Source organism: Prunus avium, chromosome 2, assembly GCF_965620075.1.
Source record: "Prunus avium chromosome 2, drPruAviu1.hap1.1, whole genome shotgun sequence".
NCBI lineage: Eukaryota > Viridiplantae > Streptophyta > Magnoliopsida > Rosales > Rosaceae > Prunus > Prunus avium.
The window spans coordinates 14,107,021-14,115,254 of NC_142285.1; positions in this window are offsets into that span (position 1 = coordinate 14,107,021).

Consider the following 8,234-nt stretch of genomic DNA (forward strand, 5'->3'; position numbering starts at 1 on the left):
TGGGAGGAGTCATTTGGTTAATGTTAAGTGAAATCCGATCGCTAGAACTGCCCAATACACCAACCACTCCAATTAGCAACGAACTGCCTTCGAACTTGAATTGTCCAATTTCTTACACCAATTGATTTCGGATCGACCCCAAAACTTGGGCAACATCGTAATATGGTGGGGGTAATTTGGTGAATTTTGATGGAAATTAGATCTCTAGAATTATGGAATACACCAACCACTCCGATTAAGAACGAACTGCCGTTGAACTCAAATTCTCCAATTTCTTACACCTTTTGATGTCGGATCGAGCCCAAAACGTGGGCAACATCATAATATGGTGGGAGGAATCGTTTGGTTAATTTTAAGTGAAATCCGATCTCTAGAACTACCCAATACACCAACCACACCAACCACTCCAATTAGGAACGAACTGCCTTTGAACTTCAATTGTCCAATTTCTTACACCAATTGATTTCGGATCGACCCCAAAACTTGGGCAACATCGTAATATGGTGGGAGGAGTCATTTGGTGAATTTTGAGGGAAATCCGATCTCTAGAATTATGGAATAAACCAACCACTCCGATTAGGAACGAACTGCCTTTGAAGTTGAATTGTCCAATTTCTTGCTCCTTTTGATTTCGGATCGAGCCCAAAGCTTGGGCAACATCATAATATGGTGGGAGGGGTCATTTGGTTAATGTTAAGTGAAATCCGATAGCTAGAACTGCCCAATACACCAACCACTCCAATTAGCAACGAACTGCCTTCGAACTTGAATTGTCCAATTTCTTCCACCTAATGATTTCGGATCGACCCCAAAACAAGTGCAACATCGTAATATGGTGGGAGGAGTCATTTGGATAATTTTAAGTGAAATCCGATCGCTAGAACTACCCAATACCCCAACCACTCCCATTAGGAACGATCTGCCTTTGAACTTGAATTCTCTAATTTCTTACACCAATTGATTTCGAATCGACCCCAAAACTTGGGCAACATCGTAATATGGTGGGTGGAGTCATTTGGTTAATGTTGAGGGAAATCCGATCTCTAGAACTATGGAATACACCAACCACTCCGATTAGGAACGAACGACCTTTGAACTTGAATGGTCCAATTTCTTACACCTATTGATTTCGGATCGAGCCCAAAACTTGGGCGACATCTTAATATGGTGGGAGGAGCCATTTGGTGAATTTTGTGGGAAATCCGATCTCTAGAACTACGGAAAACCCCAACCACTCCGATTACGAACGAACTGCCTTTCAACTTGAATTGTCCGATTTCTTACACCTATTGATTTCGGATCGAGCCAAAAACTTGGGCAACATCTTAATATGGTAGGAGGAGTCATTTGGTAAATTTTGAGTGAAATCCGATGCCTAGATCTACCCAATACACCAACCAATCCAACTAGGAACGAACTGCCGTTGAACTTGAATTGTCCAATTTCTTACACCTTTTGATTTCGGATCGAGCCCAAAACTGGGGCAACATCTTGTTATGGTGGGAGGAGATTTTGCTGTTTTGGCGAATAGATTTCACTCAAAGCACACCTAATGACACCTCCCACCATATTGTGATGTTCCCCAAGTTTTGGGCTCGATCCGAAATCAAAAGGTGTAAGAAATTGGACAATTCAAGTTCCAATGCGGTTTGTTCCTAATTGGAGTGGTTGGTCTATTGCATTGTTCTAGGGGCTGGATTTCACTCAAAACTCACTTAATGACACCTCCCACCACATTACGATATTCCCCAAGTTTTGGGCTTGATCCGAAATCAATAGTTGTAAGGAATTGGACAATTCAAGTTCAAAGGCAGTTCGTTTCTAATTGGAGTGGTTGGTGTGTTGCATAGTTCTAGCGATTGGATTTCACTCACAATTCACGAAATGACTCCTCCCACCATATTATGATGTTCCCCAAGTTTTGGGCTCGATCCGAAATCAGTAGGTGTAACAAATTGGACAATTCAAGTTGAGAGGCAGTTCGTTCCAAATTGGAGTGGTTGGCGTATTGCATAGTTCTAGCCATTGGATTTCACTCTAAACTCACTTAACGACACCTCCCACCATATTATGATGTTTCCCAAGTTTTGAGCTCGATCCGAAATCAATAGGTGTAAGAAATTGAACAATTCATGTTCAAAGGCAGTTCGTTCCTAATTGGAGTGGTTGGTGTATTGCATAATTCTCCCCACTAGATTTCACTCAAAACTCACTTAATGACACCTCCCACCATATTATGATGTTCCCCAAGCTTAAGGGCTCGATCCGAAATCAATAGTTGTAAGGAATTGGACAATTCAGGTTCAAAGGAAGTTCGTTTCTAATTGGAGTGGTTGGTGTATTGCATAGCTCTAGCGATTCGATTTCACTCACAATTCATCAAATGACTCCTCCCACCATATTATGATGTTCCCCAAGTTTTGGGCTCGATCCGAAATCGGTAGGTGTAACAGATTGGATAATTCAAGTTCAGAGGCAGTTCGTTCCAAATTGGAGTGGTTTGTGTATTGCACAGTTCTGGCCATTGGATTTCACTCAAAACAAACTTAACGACACCTCCCACCATATTATGATATTCCCCAAGTTTTGGGCTCGATCTGAAATCCATAGGTGTAAGAAATTGGACAATTCATGTTCAAAGGCAATTCGTTCCAAATTGGAGTGGTGTATGTATTGCACAGTTCTACCGATTAGATTTCACTCAAAATTCATCTAATGACACCTCCCACCATATCACGATGTTCCCCTAGTTTTGGGGTCGATCCAAAATCAATAGGTGTAAGAAATTGGACAATTCAAGTTCAAAGGCAGTCCGTTCCTAATTGGAGTGGTTGGCGTATTGCATAGTTCTAGCCGTTGGATTTCACTCAAAACTCACTTAATGACACCTCCCACCACATTATGATGTTAAACAAGTTTTGAGCTCGATCCGAAATCAATAGGTGTAAGAAATTGGACAATTCAAGTTCATAGGCAGTTCGTTCCTAATTGGTGTGGTTGGTGTATTGCATAGTTCTCGCCACTGTATTTCACTCAAAACTCACTTAATGACACCTCCCACCACATTATGATGTTAAACAAGTTTTGAGCTCGATCCGAAATCAATAGGTGTAAGAAATTGGACAATTCAAGTTCAAAGGCAGTTCGTTCCTAATTGGTGTGGTTGGTGTATTGCATAGTTCAAGCCATTCGATTTCACTCAAAACTCACTTAATGACACCTCCCATCATATTATGATGTTCCCCAAGTTTTGGGCTCGATCTGAAATCAATAGTTGTAAGAAATTGGACAATTCATGTTCAAAGGCAGTTCGTTCCTAATTGGAGTGGTGTGTGTATTGCACAGTTCTAGCGATTAGATTTCACTCAAAATTCATCTAATGACACCTCCCACCATATCACGATGTTCCCCTTGTTTTGGGCTCGATCCGAAATCAATAGCTGTAAGAAATTGGACAATTCAAGTTCAAAGGCAGTTCGTTCCTAATCGGAGTGGTTGGTGTATTGCATAGTTCTAGCCATTGGATTTCACTCAAAACTCAACTAATAACACCTCCCACGATATGATGATGTTCCCCAAGGTTTTGGCTCGATCCGAAATCAATAGGTTGAAGAAATTGGACAATTCAAGTTCAAAGGCAGTTTGTTCCTAATAAGAGTGGTTGGTGTATTGCATAGTTCTAGCCATTGGATTTCGCCCAAAACAAACTTAATGACACCTCCCACCACATGATGATGTTCCCCAAGTTTTGGGCTCGATCCGTAATCCATAGGTGTAAGAAATTGGACAAATCAAGTTCAAAGACAGTTCGTTCCTAATCGGAGTGGTTGGTGTATTGCATAGTTCTAGCCAATGGATTTCGCTCAAAACAAACTTAATGACACCTCCCACCATATCAGGATGTTGCCCATGGTTTGGGCCCAATCCGAACTCAATAGGTGTAAGAAATTGGACAATTCAAGTTCAAAGGCAATTCGTTCCTAATCGGAGTGGTTGGTGTATTGCATAGTTCTAGCCATTGGATTTCACTCAAAACTCAACTAAGAACACCTCCCACCATATGATGGTGTTCCCCAAGTTTTTGGCTCGATCCGAAATCAATAGGTTGAAGAAATTGGACAATTCAAGTTTAAAGGCAGTTTGTTCCTAATAGGAGTGGTTGGGGTATTGCATAGTTTTAGCCATTGGATTTCGCCCAAAACAAACTTAATGACACCTCCCACCATATGATGATGTTCCCCAAGTTTTGGGCTCGATCCGTGATCCATAGGTGTAAGAAATTGGACAAATCAAGATCAAAGGCAGTTCGTTCCTAATCGGAGTGGTTGGTGTATTGCATAGTTCTCGCCATCGGATTTCACTCAAAGCAAACTTAATGACACCTCCCACCATATCATGATGTTCCCCAAGGTTTGGGCCCAATCCGAAATCAATTGGTGTAAGAAATTGGACAATTCAAGTTCAAAGGCAGTTCGTTCCTAATTGGAGTGGTTGGTGTATTGCATAGTTGTAGCGATTGGATTTCACTGAAAATTCATCAAATGACACCACCCACCATATTATGTTGTGGCCCAAGTTTTGGACACGATCCGAAATCAATAGGTGTAAGAAATTGGACAATTCAAGTTCAGAGGCAGTTCGTTCCGAATTGGAGTGGTTTATTTATTGCATAATTCTAGCCGTTGGATTTCACTCAAAACTCACTTAATGACACCTCCCACCATGTTATGGTGTTCCCCAAGTTTTGGGCTCGATCCGAAATCAATAGATGTAAGAAATTGGAAAATTCAGGTTCAAATGCAGTTCATTCCTAATTGGAGTGGTTGGTGTATTGCCTAGTTCTAGCCATTGGATTTCACTCAAAACTCACTTCATGACACCTCCCACCATATTTTGATGTTCGCCGAGTTTTGGGCTCGATCCGAAATCAATAGTTGTAAGAAATTAGAAAGTTCAGGTTCAAAGGAAGTTCGTTCCAAATTGGAGTGGTTGGTGTACTACCCAGTTCTAGCCATTGGATTTCACTAAAAATTCACCAAACGACTACTCCAACCACATTTTTATGTGTCCCAAATTTTGAGCTCGATCCGAAATCAATAGGTGTAAGAAATTGGACAATTCATGTTCAAAGGCAATTCGTTCCTAATTGGAGTCGTTGGTGTATTGCATAGTTCTAGCCATTGGATTTCACTCAAAACTCACTTAATGACACCTCCCACCATATTTTGATGTTCGCCAAGTTTTGGGCTCGATCCAAAATTCTTAGGTGTAAGAAATTGGACAATTCAATTTCAGAGGCAGTTCGTTCCTAATTAGGGTGGATGGTGTATTGCACAGTACTAGCGATTGGATTTCACCCAAAATTCACCAAATGACTCCTCCCACCATATTATGATGTTCCCCAAGTTTTGGGCTCGATCCGAAATCAATAGGGGTAAGAAATTGGACAATTCAAGTTCAAAGCCAGTTCGTTCCTAATTGGAGTGGGTGGGGTATTGCATAGTTCTTGCCATTGGATTTCAGTCAAAATTCACTTAACGGCACCTCCCACCATATTACGGTGTTCCCCATGTTTTGGGCTCGATCTGAAATCAATAGGTGTATGAAATTGGACAATTCAAGTTCAAAGGCAGTTCGTTGCTAATTGGAGTGGTTGGTGTATTGCATAGTTCTAGCCATTGGATTTCACTCCAAACTCACTTAATCATACCTCCCACCATATTATGATGTTCCTCAAGTTTTGGGCTCGATCCGAAATCAATAGGGGTAAGAAATCGGACAATTCAAGTTCGAAGGCAGTTCGTTCCTAAGTGGAGTCGTTGGTGTATTGCATAGTTCCAGGCATTTGATTTCATACAAAATTCACTTAATTATACCTCCCACCATATTACGATGTTCCACACGTTTTGGGATCGATCCGAAATAAATAGGGGTAAGAAATTGGACAATTCAAGTTCAAAGGCAGTTCGTTCCTAATTGGAGTGGATGGTGTATTGCATAGTTCTAGCGATTGGATTTCACCCAAAATTCACCAAATGGCTCCTCCCGCCATATTATGATGTTCCCCAAGTTTTGGTCTCGATCTGAAATAAACAGGTGTTAGAAATTGGACAGCTCAAGTTCAAAGGCTGTTCGTTCCTAATTTCAGTGGATGGTGTATTGCATAGTACTAGCGATTGGATTTCACCCAAAATTCACCAAATGACTCCCCCCACCATATTATGCTATTCCCCAAGTTTTGGGCTCGATCCGAAATCAATAGGGGTATGAAATTGGACAATTCAAGTTCAAAGGCAGTTCGTTCCGAATTGGAGTGGTTGGTGTGTTGCATAGTTCTAGCGATTCGATTTCACCCAAAATTCACCAAATGGCTCTTCCCGCCATATTATGATGTTCCCCAAGTTTTGGGCTCGATCCGAAATAAACAGGTGTTAGAAATTGGACAACTCAAGTTCAAAGGCTGTTCGTTCCTAATTGGAGTGGATGCTGTATTGCATAGTACTAGCGATTGGATTTCTCCCAAAATTCACCAAATGACTCCCCCCACCATATTATGTTGTTACCCAAGTTTTGGGCTCGATCCGAAATCAATAGGGGTAAGAAATTGGACAATTCAAGTTCAAAGGAATTTCGTTCCTAATTTGAGTAGTTGGTGTATTGCATCGTTCTAGCCATTGGATTTCACTCAAAATTCACTTAATGACACCTCCCATCAAATTACGGTGTTCCCCATGTTTTGGGCTCGATCTGAAACCAGTAGGTGTAAGAAATTGGACAATTCAAATTCATAGGCAGTTCGTTCCTAACTGTTGTGGTTGGTGTATTTCATAGCTCTAGCCAATGGATTTCACTGAAAAATCCCTTAATGGCACCTCCCAAGATATTATGATGTTCCCCAAGTTTTGGGCTCGATCCGAAATCAATAGGGGAAAGAAATTGGACAATTCAAGTTCGAAGGCAGTTCGTTCCTAAGTGGAGTGGTTGTTGTATTGCATAGTTCTAGCCATTGGATTTCACTCAAAATTCACTTAATTATACCTCCCTCCATATTACGTTGTTCCACATGTTTTGGGCTCGATCCGAAATCAATAGGTGTATGAAATTGGACAATTCAAGTTCATAGGCAATTCGTTCCTAATTGGAGTGGTTGGTGTATTGCATAGTTCTAGCCATTGGATTTCAATCAAAACTCACTTAATGAGTCCTCCCACCATATTATGATGTTCTCCAAGTTTTGGGCTCCCTCCGAAATCAATAGGTGGAAGAAATTGGACAATTCAAGTTCAAATACAGTTTATTCCTAATTGGTGTGGTTTGTGTATTGCATAGTTCTAGCGATTGGATTTCATTCAAAATTTGCCAAATGACTCCTCCCAGCATATTATGATGTGGACCAAGTTTTGGGCTCGATCTGAAATCAATAGGTGGAAGAAATTAGACAATTCAAGTTCGAAGATAGTTCATTACTAAATGGAGTGGTTTTTGTGTTGCATAGTTCTAGCAATTAGATTTCACTCAAAATTCACCAAATGACTCCTCCCACAATATTGTGATGTGGCCCAAGTTTTGGAGTCGATCTAAAATCAATAGGTGTAAGAAATTGGGCAATTCAAGTTCAGAGGCAGTTCGTTCCAAATTGGAGTGGTTGGTGTATTGCATAGTTCTAGCGATTGGATTACACACAAAATTTACCAAATGACTCCTCCCACCGTATTATGATGTTCCCCAAGCTTTGGGCTCGATCCGAAATCAATAGGGGTAAGAAATTGGACAATTCAAGTTCATAGGCAGTTCGTTCCTAATTGGAGTGGTTGGTGTATTTTATAGTTCTAGCCACTGGATTTCACTCAAAATTCACTTAATGGCACCTCCCACCATATTACGATGTTCCCCAAGTTTTGGGCTTGATTCGAAATCAATAGGTGTAAGAAATGGGACAATTCAAGTACAAAGGCAGTTCGTTCCGAATTGGAGTGGATGGTGTATTGCATAGTTCTAGCGAATGGATATCACCCAAAATTCACCAAATGAATACTCCCACAATATTATGGTGTTTCCCAAGTTTTGGACTCGATCAGAAATCAATAGGTGTAAGAAATTGGACAATTCAAGTTCAAAGGCTGGTCGTACCTAATTGGAGAGGATGGTGTATTGCATAGTTCTAGCGAATGGATATCACCCAAAATTCACCAAATGACTACTCCCACAATGTTATGATGTTCCCCAAGTTTTGG